Source organism: Schistocerca cancellata, chromosome 2, assembly GCF_023864275.1.
Source record: "Schistocerca cancellata isolate TAMUIC-IGC-003103 chromosome 2, iqSchCanc2.1, whole genome shotgun sequence".
NCBI lineage: Eukaryota > Metazoa > Arthropoda > Insecta > Orthoptera > Acrididae > Schistocerca > Schistocerca cancellata.
The window spans coordinates 238,599,711-238,618,194 of record NC_064627.1 but is presented as its reverse complement, the minus strand read 5'-3'; positions in this window follow the sequence as shown (position 1 = coordinate 238,618,194).

Below are 18,484 nucleotides of genomic sequence, written 5' to 3'. Positions count from 1 at the left end.
CAAGCATTCCCTTCTTCTTGTCAAGCTGTGCCACGAGTTCCTCTTCTTCCATATTTGCGTTTTTCATATATTTGCGTTTTTCATATATTTGCGTTTTTCATATATTTGCGTTTTTCATATATTTGCGTTTTTCATATATTTGCGTTTTTCCCATTTTTGCTTTTTTCCCTTTTTTGCGTTTTTCCCATTTTTGCGTTTTTCCCATTTTTGCGTTTTTCCCATTTTTGCGTTTTTCCCATTTTTGCGTTTTTCCCATTTTTGCGTTTTTCCCATTTTTGCGTTTTTCCCATTTTTGCGTTTTTCCCATTTTTGCGTTTTTCCCATTTTTGCGTTTTTCCCATTTTTGCGTTTTTCCCATTTTTGCGTTTTTCACATTTTTGCGTTTTTCACATTTTTGCGTTTTTCACATTTTTGCGTTTTTCACATTTTTGCGATTTTCACATTTTTGCGATTTTCACATATTTGCGATTTTCACATATTTGCGTCTTTCACATATTTGCGTCTTTCACATATTTGCGTCTTTCACATATTTGCGTCTTTCACATATTTGCGTCTTTCCCATACGTGCGTTTTTCCCATACGTGCGTTTTTCCCATATGTGCCTTTGCATTGTCCCCTTATAACTAATTAAACACGAGACTGTGCTTAAACTGACACAAAATTTTTTAGCGCAACGCAATCTGACTATCAAAGATCCCTGCAAAAGAATGGCCCTCAGTAACTTTAACCTATACCTTTCACAAATCACTTACCCCACAAAAATCTTTGTTACTCGAACTACTGCAATACAGCGAGCGCCACTACTGCCAGCTAAATAAAAGATTCAAACTACAGAAGGCACTAACTACTGATAGGGATAGTTAGCAAATGAAAGATATTAATAGAGAACAAACAATGTATTTACCTTAACAGTCATAATATATATAGCAGTTCATGACAAATTACAAAACTCCGCCATCTCTCTCCCCACATCCACCACTGCTGGCGGCTCATCTCCAACTGCGCAACGCTACACGCCGTTCACATCCAGCTGTCGCTGCCTAACACTACAATGGCAGTCAACAATGCAAACTAGCCACAGACTGCACACAGCACAGCCAGTGATTTTCATATAGAGCGCTACGTAACGTTGCCAATAAGAAAACATAAACAGCCTACTTACATAACCCCCATGCTCCCCAAAAAAAATTTTACAAAATATTTTTGGGCAGTGGCCAATAATGATTTGATAAAATTTTTCATAATTACAAAAACAAAGATATCAAATGCACACACTTATTTATACAATGTTGGTCAAAAGCTAAAATTTTCTCACAGTCCATAAAGACAGTCCAGATTGTTCATCACAGTAAAATTTCAGTGTTTTTTTTCCTCTAAGTCTGAGCAGTAAAAGACAATGCACACGGAAGTAGTGGATTTCCATGCAGTCTTGAAGAAGTAGTGTTGTCCTTCCAACTGAAAGACAGTGCTGATTCCTGACATGCTGACAGGTAATGGGCCAGAACAGAGCAAACCCACAGCAGAGTCAGTCGAAGTTTTGAAGAATATTGGTAGGTAGGTCATCACAGAGCAGACCCACTGTAGTCCTGGTAGAGATTGTGGTATTGGTGGGCCACCAGAGGTGTAGACCCACTGCAGTCCATGTAGAAATTGTGGACAGGCCCACTGTAGTCCTGATAGAGAGTATGGTATAGGTGAGTCAGCAAAGGTGTAGACCCACTGTAGTCCTTGTACAGACGGTCAGCAGCCATCTGTTGCGACTGTGCAGGTGCACAATCACCATTGAAGAGTCTTGTGGATAATATAGCAAGTCCATAAACCACCACTTGTGCACTCACAAAGTTTTTTGCAATTGTCCTTAGAACCAGCAATGCTGTTATCCAGTCCCTTGATGAATTATTAACACACGTGCAAACACTAACAGTCCCAACTTCTCACATATTGTCCATATAGTATGACCAACAGAAACGTGTGCAGTGAAATGGAACTTACAAGTTACTTAATTTGATTAACTGGTGTCAATTACAATATTATAACATGAGAATACAATTACAAAGGTACAAAATACATCATTAAAAACATAACAATACAGATAACATTTGTAGTACAGGCTTTACAACAGAATAGAAATAAACATATACATCAGTGTTACAGGAATTATGACAAGAGTACATACATAAAAAGTCAGAATAACTTGTGAAACATCAACTTCACACATGAGCATTAAAACAGAATAAATAATGTCTAAACATATTTACAAAGTAAATAACAGAGTATTAGAAAAAGTCTACAACATAGCTCTCATCAGCTAAACACATAAAGACAGGAAAAACACAAATACACAAGGGTACACAAACATATAGAGGGATGACACAAAAGGAAAGGACAGGGTTTGTTTTACTGCAGTATTTTGCATAGAGATCTCCCTTCATTCATCATTATTCCCAAAAGTCCTATCTAAGCCTGCTTTCTGTATTCTGTTCACATCCTCTGTCAAAATAGTTTTTCTCCACTGTACAGTATCCTTTTTTTTTTTTTTTTGCCCAAACCATTTTCATATAGCTTCTCAATACATTTCTTCCAAGTCATCATAGTTAGTTTCTTATATAGTCTACCCCTCTTAAGCTAACTTAAATCTACTGAGCTCAGATATATATACCAAGGGACGAGGCAATGCAGCAGCATACAACAAATCAACAGAAACAGCAATGACAAAAAAATGCCAATTTGCAAAGCAAGCAGCAGTAAATCTAAATTAACAGATTAAATGCAAAATTACAACTAATATGAGCCAATGTGCAGCAACAAGAAAAGCTTAACAGAGTAATACAAAGTTAAATTTAGCAACACTAAGCCTGGCAAACAGCAGCAGCAAACATGACAAATCTCAAGCAGAAAAAATATTACAGTAAAGACAACAATGCAGAAAAGGGAAATGTCTATTCACATCTTAATGTCTATGTAATTAAAGTCGTGCACCACAACAACTTATTGTAAAAAAAATATTACCATGTACTTGAAAAGAAAATTATGTGTCCAGTTACTGTTACTAGTCAATTCTTATTGTTCTTTCCTTTCCAAGTGCTCGTTTTTTTAAAGAATGTGGATTACAAAATTATTATTTAATAGATCTGTTGACAGAAAGTGTTAACATTAGCAAAAGCATTTTATTTTATAAAAGCAATGCTGCAACACAGCTGGAAACCAGATATCAAGTGAAATAAGCAACTACGTAAAGCAAAGCATAGAAATATCATTCAATAGTCATGTGACATTTCATAAGTTAGTAAAAATTCTCTCAACTCTCGTAGAAAGACGCTTGTCGTAATCAGGTGTGCAGATGTAAAAATATTTCTCGTCATTTCATTAGGCATTTCAGTAAATATCATAAATTACGAGCTCCACAGTATGCTTTCAACAAGGAAATGTCAATAGCGAGGACGATGGCCTCCCCTTTCTTTTTTTCTACCTGTGCTTCTGACGAGGCACTCACTAATGACTTGTTCTCCCGGCGTCTGACACAGCTGCATGCCCACGACGCATTACGTGCAGCTGGTCACTTAACTTCCTTACGGAAATATTTACAACAGCAGTTTCCGCTGCAGTGACAGTCTCATATACAAAATTTCACAGGTCGAGAATTTACGTTGCAAATGTGTAGAAACAAAATCCTATGAATATAATAGTGTCCAAAAAAAATTTTCGCCGGCATTGTGATACATTCACGCATTTACACACATTTCATAACTCTTAAAGTACGATTCTTGGTTTCCAACATCCTTTTTCACAAGTAAAGAGTCCCTAACTTCTATTCATTATTCATATACATATAAACACATAATCACATTCCTCATATATGGTAGCATCATCTTATTGACATAAACATACCTCAACAGCATAATACACATCGTCATCGTAAAAATAACATCATAACACCTCAGTCAAATCTCAAAAAAGTCGTAGCTTTCTGCAATAATTTCAAACCATAAAAAATATTCTCTGCTCATTTCAATAGTGTCATCTGCCTCAGACGTACTTTAAATATCATGATCTCATACCAAGTACATCATTCAAAGCTCTCATAGTATCAGAACGGGTCCGAAAAAATATGAAAAGTTCACAAAGTACAGACAAAATACAATTTCGTAAGTGTGAAGTTACCCAACGGTGTAATTGCGTAAACATCTGTCACTGACGTAGTAAAAAGTTTGTCTCTCTCAGTTAAATGATCCGATAGCTGTGTAATTTATGTATTAGAGAAATATGGTACCGATGTGTAAAGTTGTATAAGCAAATACCATATTAGCTAGGGCTCCTTGTGCTTGCCAAACACATGGTACACAAAGCAGGCGTGTACCCCCCTGAGGTTTACTGTAATTATACCCTCAGGTGTTACAGATTACAGCAATGGAATGAAATGTATCACGGAAAACTTCCTTTGTAATTCAAAAATCTTTAAAAATAAATGTTTTAAGTACAAAATTAATCACTGAAATGCGTGTCCTGTAGCACTAAATGTGCGTCTTGCTGTAAGATAATCTCTGTGGAAGTGTCATAGTTATCGTCCTCCAAAAGCTAAGTTCTGCAGAAGTCAATGTACCTACCTCATGATAAACAAAAGCGAAATGCTTGGCGTAGAGATATCTTAGTTATTACGCTTATTGTTGTGATGATGAAAGTACTGTGCTGTAACGTATTGTTCTGCTATGGAAAAGGCTGTCTCATTGTAGCTATACCACAAAAGTTACTATTAAACATGTTTTACTTTATAGAAGAATTCAGAAAAAACTGTGCAGATATAAAACAGATACTCCGCAAAAGCAACAATGTAAATTGTGTCACACATTAGTAGTGTCGTAATTTACCGTGTAGCTGTCAAAGAAACCAAATACTAAGTCATCTCTAATCTCACAGAAAGTACTTTAAATCCCAAATGTATTTTCCAGTAAACCAAAATGTTGCATTAGAATCTCATTAGCAGTACTGGTAAATGTTCTAAGTATGTGAGCCTTATAGTCGTTACGTAATCGTGCAACTAACAAGCAAGAATGTACACACACAATAACACTGTGTCGTCTGTTCGCAATAACAATGCGTTCGTAATTTCTGTTTGAATAAGTTCTCTTGGTTCTTGAGTGGATAGTTAACTTCAAACATTGTTGCATGGTAACAGTTTCTAAAGCATACTAGTAACGTGAAGTGAAACGTTTTATGGCAAAGACAAAGTTAAAAGCAGATTATCTTTCAATAAACGGTTTCACATGTGAAATGTGGTGTAAACCTTTACTCATCCTAGTACGCAGAGTTTCAACTTCAACGCAATTATCATGCGGTATTCGTCCGTAAAGAATACGGGAATTTTGCTCAACGTTAGCGTCAATGTTATTTTTCCCTGAGCCAGCGGGCGCAGGTGGCTGCCTGCGGTGCGAGTCATTGTCTGTTTCTTTGTTGGCGCGCGCCATTACTGGGATTAGGAGACCTAACTTCTACAAATTCGCCTTGTCGAGAGGGCTCTACTCTGTTAGAAACCCGCCAGTCCTGATGAAATTCACGTCTGTCGTTTTGTCGGTAGTTTACATAGTTTCTTGTTTGTCGGTCATGTGGTGGAGAATTTCTCCCTGAGTCGTAACTGCGTGCTGGACCGTTGCGTCTTAAGTTATTCTGTCTCCCTTGATAATAATTGTTCTGGTTGCCAAATTGTCTGTTTCTATGAGTGTCTCTGTCATATTCATTACTACGGAAATGCGATCTTTCTCTGTAACTATTACTCTGCCAGTGGTTGTCATACGGGTGGTGTGTGTTTTGGTCACGATTTACGTTATAAGATTAGTCATGTCGTGGCCATTTATTGTTTCTGTCATCACAGAATTGTGACGGATGTGACCTGTAGTGATTGTTTTCCTGTTTTCGCATCCCATGACTGTCTGTGTCAATTTCTAATTCTTGTAAGAGTCCCTGAAAAGCTTCAATGTCGTCTTTGCAACGTCCTGCCAAAATAATATGCCGTAAATGTTCAGGTAATTTGATTAAGCAAATGCGGATAAGTTCTGAGGGGCTGTATGGGTTTGACAGCTACTGATTCTTGTGCAACAGGTCTTCAAAATATTTCACAAGACGGGAAAATTCAGATTGTTCGAAATGTTTCATCATTATGATGCCATGTTTTACTCGGTCTTGTGTGGCTTGAGACCAATATGCTGAGAGGAAGGCATGGTAAAATTCTCCTTCACTATGACAATCATGAATGACCGATCGCATTCTTACAGCTGGTTCATTCTCCAAGTAGCCACACATAAATTCTAACCCGTGTTCTAATGACCAGTTGGGAGGAAAACAATGAGAGAATTGATGGAGCCCGCTTGTGGATGAATGTCGTTGGCATAATTCTTAAACGTTTTGAATTTACGTGTAGTAATGAACAGCTTATAGTCAAAATCATCGTGTCGGCGAGTAGCATATCGGTCATTGTTACGTCGTTTCGGCGGTTCCATCGCAAAATTCGGTGTACCTTGCCAATTTCTTTGATAATTTCCGAAGTGCCCTGAGTTATTATTTTGTGGCTGTTCCGTATTTCTATGTCCCTCTTCCCGTATTGGAGCGCGAGTGTCCTCTGAAATTTGTAATTCTTGTATCACCTGCGTCAACTGATCTTGTACTTCCCGGATTTCTCTTTGGTGTTGCGTATTGATTTGTTTCAGTTTCCTAATTTGTTCGCACTCTTCTGTGTCATTAAAGACTACCGGTTTTGTGTCATTCAGATTATCATCTACCTACGTAGATAAGTTAGTGACCTGATCCGAAAGTTCGGCTACTTTCTCTGATAATGAACTAATTTCCTCCATGTGTCTTTCTGAACCAATTTTCAGAGTATCTACTGTGTCCTCTAAGTTTTCCTGAGTTTTTGCAAGTTGCGTAACCGAATCGGTAGATGCAACTAAGTCCATTTTAGCTTGCAAGGTCTCATGATTTTCATGAACAATAGTTTGCAGTTCTTTTATGGCTGCTTCGTGATTCTGTAATGCATTTTCATGACGCGAAAAAATATGTTGGAATGCTCACAAATTTGTGTTTTTACGTTGATGATGATGATGATGATGTTTTGGTTTCGGGGGGCGCTCAACAGCGAGGTTTCAGCGCCCGTTCAATTTCCCAACCTTTGCTCAGTCCAGTTTCGCCACTTTCCTGGATGATGATGAAATGATGAGGACAACACAAACACCCAGTCATCTCGAGGCAGGTGAAAATCCCTGACCCCGCCGGGAATCGAACCCGGGACCCCGTGCTCGGGAAGCGAGAACGCTACCGCGAGACCACAAGCGGCGGACATTTTTACGTCATTACAGACTTTTTGACATTTCGATTCATTGTTATGTAACTCAGTAGTTAAATCTTCCCGTGTTTGTTCAAGCGTGGTGTCTAACTTTTGAAGCTTTTGCTGTGTTTGTCTCTGATTTTGTTCCATTGTGTCTAACTGTTGCTGTGATTGTTTCTGGTGTTGTTCCATTGTGTCTAACTTTTGAAGATTTTGTTCCATTGTGTCTAACTGTTGCTGTGTTTGTTTCTGATTTTGTTCCATTTTTTGCATTAATTGCAATAATAATGTATTGGTGTCTGGAATCTGTTTCTCTATGCTTTTTGGCAGAGCGTTTTCACCGGCAGCATTCACATTTTGACAAGCAGAAAATGTGTCTTGACTCATTTGAGAAAACGGTGAGGACACAAAACCTGCATCTACAGTATTTGCAAGATTGTGTCCTGTCATTTCGGATTGCTGAGGCGAGCTGTTGCCGACCGATCGATCGATAATGCTTCCCTGTTCACTAATTGTTTCATTGTCTACACCATTGTTTGCAGCCCGCTCCATTTCCCTATGTACAATTACCAAATTACTACTTTGAACATTAGTTAATTCATTACATGGTGGCGCTAACACACTACTTTTGTCTTCACTGTCATTTCTCAGTTTACTTTGGAGCCTAGTGTTACGTTTTTCAGACGCCATTATTGTGGCAATATTTCACACGATAACACAGAAAAACACAATTTGAAGAGCAAAAATAAGAGAACACATTAACATAGCACTTAAAATAATATCTAGTTAATTCCAGCTGCGAAATACTTGGTGCAAATCTACATGCATGCCACAACTGCTTTACTGTGCAACAATGAAAAACCACAACTACCAAGGAAATTCTCTCTATAATTACGCGTTAGCAATAAACAAAAGCTACACTAAATACACAAACTACAAGAAAAAAATCAGAAGACTCCAGTGAGGTATCCTAGGCTAAGGGTCGACATATGAAACGACCCTTATAACAAATTATACACGAGACTGTGCTTAAACTGACACACAATGTTTTTAGCGCAACGCAATCTGACTATCAAAGATCCCTGCAAAAGAATGGCCCTGAGTAACTTCAACCTATACCTTTCACAAATCACTTACTTCACAAAATTCTTCGTTACTCGAACTACTGCAATACAGCGAGCGCCACTACTGCCAGCTAAATAAAAGATTCAAACTACAGAAGGCACTAACTACTGATAGGGATAGTTAGCAAATGAAAGATATTAATAAAGAACAAACAATGTATTTACCTTAATAGTCATAATATATATAGCAGTTCATGACAAATTACATAACTCCGCCATCTCTCTCCCCACATCCACCACTGATGGCGGCTCACCTCCAACTGCGCAACGCTACGCGCCGTTCACATCCAGCTGCCGCTGCCTAACACTACAATGGCAGACAACAATGCAAACTACCCACAGACTGCACACAGCACAGCCAGTGATTTTCATATAGAGCGCTACGAAACGTTGCCAATAAGAAAACATAAACAGCCTATTTACACCTTTTTCCCATACGTGCCTTTTTCCCATATGTGCCTTTTTCCCATACGTGCCTTTTTCCCATACGTGCCTTTTTCCCATACGTGCCTTTTTCCCATACGTGCCTTTTTCCCATACGTGCCTTTTTCCCATACGTGCCTTTTTCCCATACGTGCGTTTTTCCCATACGTGCGTTTTTCCCATACGTGCGTTTTTCCCATACGTGCGTTTTTCCCATACGTGCGTTTTTCCCATACGTGCGTTTTTCCCATATGTGCGTTTTTCCCATATGTGCGTTTTTCCCATATGTGCGTTTTTCCCATATGTGCGTTTTTCCCATAGTTGAGTATTTCCCATATTTGCATAACCATTCCTGACTCAGACTATATCCTACCAAGCATTCCCTTCTTATTGTCAAGCTGTGCCACAAGTTCCTCTTCTTCCATATTTGCGTTTATCCTATATTTGCCTTTTTCCTATATTTGCGTTTTTCCTATATTTGCGTTTTTACTATATTTGCGTTTTTCCTGTATTTGCATTTATCCCATATCTGCATTTATCCCATATCTGCATTTATCCCATATCTGCATTTATCCCATATCTGCATTTTCCCATATCTGCATTTATCCCATATCTGCGTTATTTGCATATCTGCGTTATTTGCATATCTGTGTTTTTCCCATATCTACGTTTTTCCCATATCTGCATTTTTCCCATATCTGCGTTTTTCCAATAACTGCGTTTTTCCCATATATGCGTTTTTCCCATATCTGCGTTTTTCGCATATCTGCGTTTTTCGCATATCTGCGTTTTTCGCATATCAGCGTTTTTCCCATATCAGCGTTTTTCCCATATCTGCGTTTTTCCCATATCTGCGTATTTCCCATATCTGCGTATTTCCCATATCTGCGTATTTCCCAAATCTGCGTATTTCCCATATCTGCGTATTTCCCATATCTGTGTTTTTTGCATATTTGTGTTTTTCCCAAATTTCGCGTTTTTCGAATATTTGCATTACCATTCATGCCTCAGACTATGTCCTACCTAGCATTCCTTTCTTGTAGTCAAGCTGTGCCACAAGTTCCTCTTCTTCCAAATTTGCGTTTTTCCTATAATTGCGTTTTTCCTATAATTGCGTTTTTCCTATATTTGCGTTTTTCCTATATTTGGGTTTTTCCTATATTTGGGTTTTTCCTATATTTGGGTTTTTCCTATATTTGCGTTTTTCCTATATTTGCGTTTTTCCTATATTTGCGTTTTTCCTATATTTGCGTTTTTCCTATATTTGCGTTTTTCCTATATTTGCTTTTTTCCTATATTTGCGTTTTTTACATATTTGCATTTTTCACATATTTGCGTTTTTCACATATTTGCGTTTTTCACATATTTGCGTTTTTCACATATTTGCGTTTTTCACATAATTGCGTTTTTCACATATTTCTGTTTTTCACATTCTTGCGTTTTTCGCATACTTGCGTTTTTCACATACTTGCGTTTTTCACATACTTGCGTTTTTCACATACTTGCGTTTTTCACATACTTGCGTTTTTCACATACTTGCGTTTTTCACATACTTGCGTTTTTCACATACTTGCGTTTTTCACATACTTGCGTTTTTCACATACTTGCATTTTTCTAATACTTGCGTTTTTCACATACTTGCGTTTTTCACATACTTACGTTTTTCACATACTTGCATTTTTCTAGTACTTGCGTTTTTCACATACTTGCGTTTCTCACATACTTACGATTTTCACATACTTGCGTTCTTCCCATACTTGCATTTTTCCCATACTTGCGTTTTTCCCAAACGTGCGTTTTTCCCAAACGTGCGTTTTTCCCAAACGTGCGTTTTTCCCAAACGTGCGTTTTTCCCAAACGTGCGTTTTTCCCAAACGTGCGTTTTTCCCATACGTGCGTTTTTCCCATATGTGCGTTTTTCCCATATGTGCGTGTTTCCCATATGTGCGTTTTTCCCATATGTGCGTTTTTCCCATATGTGCGTTTTTCCCATATGTGCGTTTTTCCCATATGTGCGTTTTTCCCATATTGACGTTTTTCCCATATTGACGTTTTTCCCATATTGACGTTTTTCCCATATTGACGTTTTTCCCATATTGACGTTTTTCCCATATTGACGTTTTTCCCATATTGACGTTTTTTCCATTTGTACGTTTTTCCAATAGTTGCGTAATTCCCATAGTTGCGTAATTCCCATAGTTGCGTAATGCCCATAGTTGCGTAATTCCCATAGTTGCGTAATTCCCATAGTTGAGTATTTCCCATATTTGCATAACCATTCCTGCCTCAGACTATGTCCTACCAAGCATTCCCTTCTTCTTGTCAAGCTGTGCCACAAGTTCCTCTTCTTCAATATTTGCGTTTTTCCTATATTTGCGTTTTTCCTGTATTTGCGTTTATCCCATATCTGAATTTTTCCTATATCTGCGTTTTTCCCATATCTGCGATTTTCCCATAGCTGCGTTTTTCCCATATCTGCGTTTTTCCCATATCTGCGTTATTTCCATATCTGCGTTTTTCCCATATCTGCGTTTTTCCCATATCTGCGTTTTTTTCATATCCGCGATTTTCCCATATCAGCTTTTTTCTCATATCTGCATTTTTCCCATATCTGCGTTTTTCCCGTATTTGCGTTTTTCCCGTATCTGCGTTTTTCCCATAATTGCGTTTTTCCCATAATTGCCTTTTTCCCACAATTGCGTTGTTCCCAAAACTGCGTTTTTCAAATAATTGCTTTTTTCCCATAATTGCGTTCTTCCCATAATTGCGTTCTTCCCATAATTGCACACTTCCCATAATTGCGTTTTTCCCGTATTTACGTTTTTCCCGTATTTCCGTTTTTCCCATATTTGCGTTTTTCCCATATGTGCGATTTTCCCGTATGTGCGATTTTCCCGTATGTGCGTTTTTTCCGTATGTGCGTTTTTCCCGTATGTGCGTTTTCCCCATATCTGTGTTTTTCCCATATGTGCGTTTTTACCATATCTGTGTTTTTCCCATATGTGCGTTTTTACCATGTGTGCGTTTTAGGCATAGCTGTGTTTTTCCCATAGTTGCGTTTCTCCCATAGTTGCGTTTTTCCCATAGTTGCGTTTTTCCCATAGTTGCGTTTTTCCCATAGTAGCGTTTTTCCCATAGTTGCGTTTTTCCCATAGTTGCGTTTTTCCCATAGTTGCGTTTTTCCCATATTTGCGTTTTACCCATATTTTCATAACCATTCCTGCCTCAGACTATGTCCTACCAAGCTTTCAAAATGGTTCAAATGGCTCTGAGCGCTATGGGACTCAACTGCTGAGGTCATTAGCCCCCTAGAACTTAGAACTAGTTAAACCTAACTAACCTAAGGACATCACAAACATCCATGCCCGAAGCAGGATTCGAACCTGCGACCGTAGCGGTCTTGCGGTTCCAGGCTGCAGCGCCTTTAACCGCACGGCCACTTCGGCCAGCTCCTACCAAGCTTTCCTTTCTTCTAGTCAAGCTGTGTCACAAGTTCCTCTTCTTCCATATTTGTGTTTTTCCCATATTTGCGTTTTTCCCATATCTGCGTTTTTCCCATATCTGCGTTTTTCCCATATCTGCGTTTTTCCCATATCTGCGTTTTTCCCATATCTGCGTTTTTCCCATATCTGCGTTTTTCCCATATATGCGTTTATCCCATATATGCGTTTTTCCCATATTTGCGTTTTTCCCATTTTGTACGTTTTTCCCATATTTGCGTTCTTCCCAATAGTACGTTCTTCCCAATAGTGCGTTCTTCCCAATAGTTCGTTTTCCCGAATAGTGCGTTTTTCAAAATAGTGCGTTTTTCTCATATCTGCGTTGTGCGTTTTTCCCATATGTGTGTTTTCCCCATATGTGCGTTTTTCTCATATGTGCGTTTTTCCCATATGTGCGTTTTTCTCATATGTGCATTTTTCCCATATGTGAGTATTTCCCATAGATGAGTATTTCCCATAGATGAGTATTTCCCATAGTTGAGTATTTCCCATAGTTGAGTATTTCCCATAGTTGAGTATTTCCCATATTTGCGTTTTCCCCATAGTTGCGTTATTCCTATATTTGCGTTTTTCCCATAATTGCGTTTTCCCGTATCTGCGTTTTTCCCATATCTGCATTTTTCCCATATCTGCGTTTTTCCCCTATCTGCGTTATTCCCCCATCTGCTTTTTTCCCATATCTGCATTTTTCCCATATGTGCGTTTTTCCCATATGTGCGTTTTTCCCGTATGTGCGTTTTTCCCATATGTGCGTTTTTCCCATATGTGCGTTTTTCCCATATAGGCGTTTTTCCCATATGTGCGTTTTTCCCATATGTGCGTTTTTCCCATAGTTGCGTTTCTCCCATATTTGCATAACCATTCCTGCCTCAGACTATGTCCTACCAAGCATTCTCCTCTTCTAGTCAAGCTGTGCCACAAGTCCCTCTTCTTCCCATATTTGCGTTTTTCTTTCCATATTTGCGTTTTTCTTCCCATATGTGTGTTCTTCACATATGTGCCTTTTTCCCATATGTGCGTTTTTCCCATATTTGCATAACCATTCATGCCTCAGACTATGTCCTACCAAGCATTCCTTACTTGTAGTCAAGCTGTGCCAAAAGTTCCTCCTCTTCCATATTTGCGTTTTTCGTATTTTTGCGTTTTTCCCATATTTGCGTTTTTTACATATTTGCGTTTTTTACATATTTGCGTTTTTCACGTATTTGCGTTTTTAACATAATTGCGTTTTTAACATATTTGCGTTTTTCACATACTTGCGTTTTTCACATACTTGCGTTTTTCACATACTTGCGTTTTTCACATACTTGCGTTTTGCACATACTTGCGTTTTTCACATACTTGCATTTTTCACATACTTGCGTTTTTCCCATATGTGCGTTTTTCCCGTATCTGCGTTTTTCCCGTATCTGCGTTTTTCCCGTATCTGCGTTTTTCCCGTATCTGCGTTTTTCCCGTATCTGCGTTTTTCCCGTATCTGCAGTTTTCCCGTATCTGCGTTTTTCCCGTATCTGCGTTTGTCTCGTATGTGCGTTTGTCTCGTATGTGCCTTTTTCCCGTATGTGCATTTTTCCCATATGTGCATTTTTCCCATAGTTGCGTTTTCCTCATAGTAGCGTTTTTCTCATAGTTGCTTATTTCACATAGTTGCGTTTTTCCCATAGTTGAGTATTTCCAATATTTGCGTTTTTCCGATATTTGCATAACGATTCCTGCCTCAGACTATGTCCTACCAGGCATTACCTTCTTCTTGTCAAGCTGTGCCACAAGTTCCTCCCCTTCCATATTTGCGTTTTCCCCATAGTTGCGTTTTCCCCATAGTTGCGTTTTCCCCATAGTTGCGTTTTCCCCATAGTTGCGTTTTCCCTATAGTTGCGTTTTTCCCATAGTTGCGTTTTTTCCATAGTTGAGTTTTTCCCTTTGGTTGCGTTTTTCCCATGGTTGCTTTCTCCCATTGTTGCGTTTTTCCCATAATTGCGTTTTTCCCATAATTGCGTTTTTCCCATAATTGCGTTTTTCCCATAATTGCGTTATTCCCATAGTTGCGTTTTTCCCATAATTGCGTTTTTCCTATGATTGCGTTTTTCCCATAATTGCGTTTTTCCCATAAGTGCGTTTTTTCCCATAAGTGCGTTTTTTCCCATAAGTGCGTTTTTTCCCACACGTGCGTTTTTCCCACACGTGCGTTTTTCCCATATGTGCGTTTTCCCCATATGTGCGTTTTTCCCATATTTGCGTTTTTCCCATATTTGCATACCATTCTTGCCTCAGACTATGTCCTACCAAGTATTTCTTTCTTCTAGTCAAGCTGTGCCACGAGTTTCTCTTCTTCCATATTTGCGTTTACCCTATATTTGCGTTTTTCCTATTTTTGCGTTTTTCCTATTTTTGCGTTTGTCCTATTTTTGCGTTTTTCCCATTTTTGCGTTTTTCCCATTTTTGCGTTTTTCCCATTTTTGCGTTTTTCTCATTTTTGCGTTTTTCCCATTTTTGCGTTTCTCCCATTTTTGTGTTTCTCCCATTTTTGCGTTTTTCCCATTTTTGCGTTTCTCCCATTTTTGCGTTTCTCCCATTTTTGCGTTTTTCCCATTTTTGCGTTTTTCCCATTTTTACGTTTTTCACATTTTTGCGTTTTTCACATTTTTGCGTTTTTCACATTTTTGCGTTTTTCACATTTTTGCGTTTTTCACATTTTTGCGTTTTTCACATTTTTGCGTTTTTCACATTTTTGCGTTTTTGCCATAATTGTGTTTTTCCTACAATTGCGTTTTTCCCATATTTGCGTTTTTCCCAAATTTCGCGTTTTCCCCATATTTGAATAACCACTCATGCCTCAGACTATGACCTACGAAGCCTTCCTTTCTTCTAGTAAAGCTGTGTCACAAGTTCCTCTTCTTCCATATTTGCGTTTTGAAACGTCCCCTTAGAAACAACGACTGTGCTTAAACTGACACAATATTTTTAGCGCAACGCGAAATTACTTTCAAAAACCCCTACAAAAGAATGTCCCTGAGTAACATTAAACTATACCTTTCAGAAATCACTTACCTCACAAAAATCTTCGTTACTCGAACTACTGCAATACAGCGAGCGCCACTACTGCCAGCTAAATAAAAGATTCAAACTACGGAAGGCACTAACTACTGATAGGTATAGTTAGCAAATGAAAGATATTAATAGAGAACAAACCATGTATTTACCTTAATATCATCACAAGTCATAATATATATATAGCAGTTCATGACAAATTACAAAACTCCGCCATCTCTCTCCCTACAGCCACCACTGCTGGCGGCTCACCTCCAACTGTGCAACGCTACGCGCTGTTCACATCCAGCTGCCGCTGCCCAACACTACAATGGCAGACAACAATGCAAACTAGCCACAGACTGCACACAGCACAGCCAGTGATTTTCATATAGAGCGCTACGTGGCATTACCAATAAAAGAAAACTAAACAGCCTACTTACATAGCCCCCATGCTCCCCACAAAAAATTTTACAATTTTTTTTTGGCCAGTGGCCAATAATGATTTGATAAAATTTTTCATAATTACACTAACAAAGATATCCAATTCACACACTTATTGATACAATGTTGGTCAAAACTAAAATTTTCTCACAGTCCATAAAGACAGTCCTGATCATTCATCATAATAGTAATTACAGTTTTTTTTTCACAAAGTCTCATTAGTAAAAGAAATTGCAGACAGAAGTAGTGGATTTCCATGCAGTCTTGAAGATGAAGTGGTGTCCTTCCAACGGAAAGACAGTGCTGATTCCTGACATGCAGACAGGTAATGGGCCACAACAGAGCAAACCCACAGCAGAGTCAGTCGAAGTTTTGAAGAATATTGGTAGGTAGGTCATCACAGAGTAGACCCACTGTAGTCCTGGTAGAGAGTATGGTATTGGTGGGTCAGCAAAGATGTAGACCCACTGTAGTCCTTGTAGAGGCGGCCAGCAGCCGTCTGTTGCAACTGTGCATGTGCACAATCACCATTGAAGAGTCTTGCGGACAATATAGCAAGTCCATAAACCACCACTTGTGCACTCACAAAGTTTTTGGAATTGTCCTTAGAACCAGCAATGCCGTTAATCAGTAGCTTGCTGAATTATTAACACACGTCCAAACACTAACAGTCCTCTTTCTTTTTTCACATATTGTGCATATACTATGACCAACAGAAATGTGTGCAGTGAAATGAATGCTTACAAGTTACTTAATTTGATACCTGGTGTCAATTACAATTTCATGACATGAGAATACAATAACAAAGGTACAAAATACATCATTAAAAACATAACAATACAGATAACATTTGTAGTAATACAGGCTTTACAAAAGAATAGAAATAAACATATGCATCAGTGTTACAGGAATTATGACAAAAGTACATACATAAAAGATCAGAATAATTATTGAAACATCAACTTTACACATGAGCAACAAAACAAAACGGAATAAAAAATGTCTAAGCATATTTACAAGGTAAATAACATATTATTAATGCCAATTATTTTTGAGGATAATAGATAGTGAATGTAGCTTAATATTAAAAGAAGAAAAAATTCTATGAAACTACACAGAGACAGAAAGAAAACAAATACACAAGGGTACACAAACACATAGTGGGATAACACCAAAAGGAAAGGACAACACACAATTACATATTGGGAAAAAGCAGCAAAGAGGAAAGGACAGGGTTTGTTTTACTGTAGTATTTTGCATGGAGATCTCCCTTGGTTCATCATTATTCCCAAAAGTCCTACCTATACCTGCTTTCTGTACTTTTTTCGTATAACTTCTCAATACATTTCTTCCAATTCATTGCAACTCATTCTCTTATAGGCTACCTCCTTTAAGCTAACTTAAATCTACTGAGCTCGGATATATATATGCCAAGGGACCAGGCAATGCAGCAGCACATAACAAATTAACACAAACAGCAATGCAAAAAAAAAAATGGAAAAATGCAAAGCAAGCTACAGTAAATCTAAATTACCAAGCAATGCAACATTACAACTAATATGAGCCAATGTGCAGCAACAATAAAAATAAATCAATAGTAAACTAGCTTAACCAAGTAATACAAAGTCAAATTCTGTAACATTATGCCTGGCAAACAGCAGCACCAAATAACAAAAATTATATATCTAAACATAACATAGCTCAAGCAGAAAAAATATTACACTAAAATGGCAATGTCTAATACTTATGTCACATCTTAACACTAGAGTGATGCATCACAAAAACTTACTCTAGCAGATAAGTTACCAAATCATAAAGAAATTATTTATGCAATTCCTGTGAAGGGAAATGTCTATTTATGTGCCCTCGTTTTCTTGGAAGTAAATCATAAATTTCTTATTGACTGGATCTGTAGGCATAAAATAACTACATTAGTACATATATTAAATTTTATTTTAACCAATGCTGCATTGCAGCTAGAAACTAGATATTAAAAAAAATGAGCAAATATGTACAAAGTAAAGCATAAGAACATCATTCAGTAGTCATGAGGCATTTCATAAGTTAGTAGAAAAATCTCTCAACTAGAGAGACAGTAGTATTAATCAGGTGTATAGACATAAAAATATTTCTCGTCATTTCATTAGGCATTGCTGTAAATATCATAAATTAAGAGCTCCACAGTGTAATCATATGTTTTCAAGTTCGACCATGTCGTCTTTGCGATGCTTTCTACAAAGGAACGTCAATAGCGAGGATAATGGCCTCCTTTTTTTTTTTTTCTCCACCTAATGGCTTTTTCTCAAGGCGGCTGGCACACCTGGCCGCTCACAACGCATTGCGTCACGGTCACTTACCTTTCTTACGGAAATATTTACAACAGCAGTTTCCGCTACAGTGACAGTCTCATATAAAAATATTTCACAGGTCAAGAATTTGCGTTGCAAATGTGTAGAAACAAAATCCTATGAATATAACAGTGTCCAAAAAATTTTCGCCGGCATTGTGATACATTCACGCATTTACACACATTTAATAACTCTTAAAGTACGATTCTTGGTTTCCAACATCCTTTTTCACAAGTCAAGAGTCCCTAAACACTACTCATTATTCCTTACCTTATTCGTCAACACTTCTTCAATATTTCATCATAA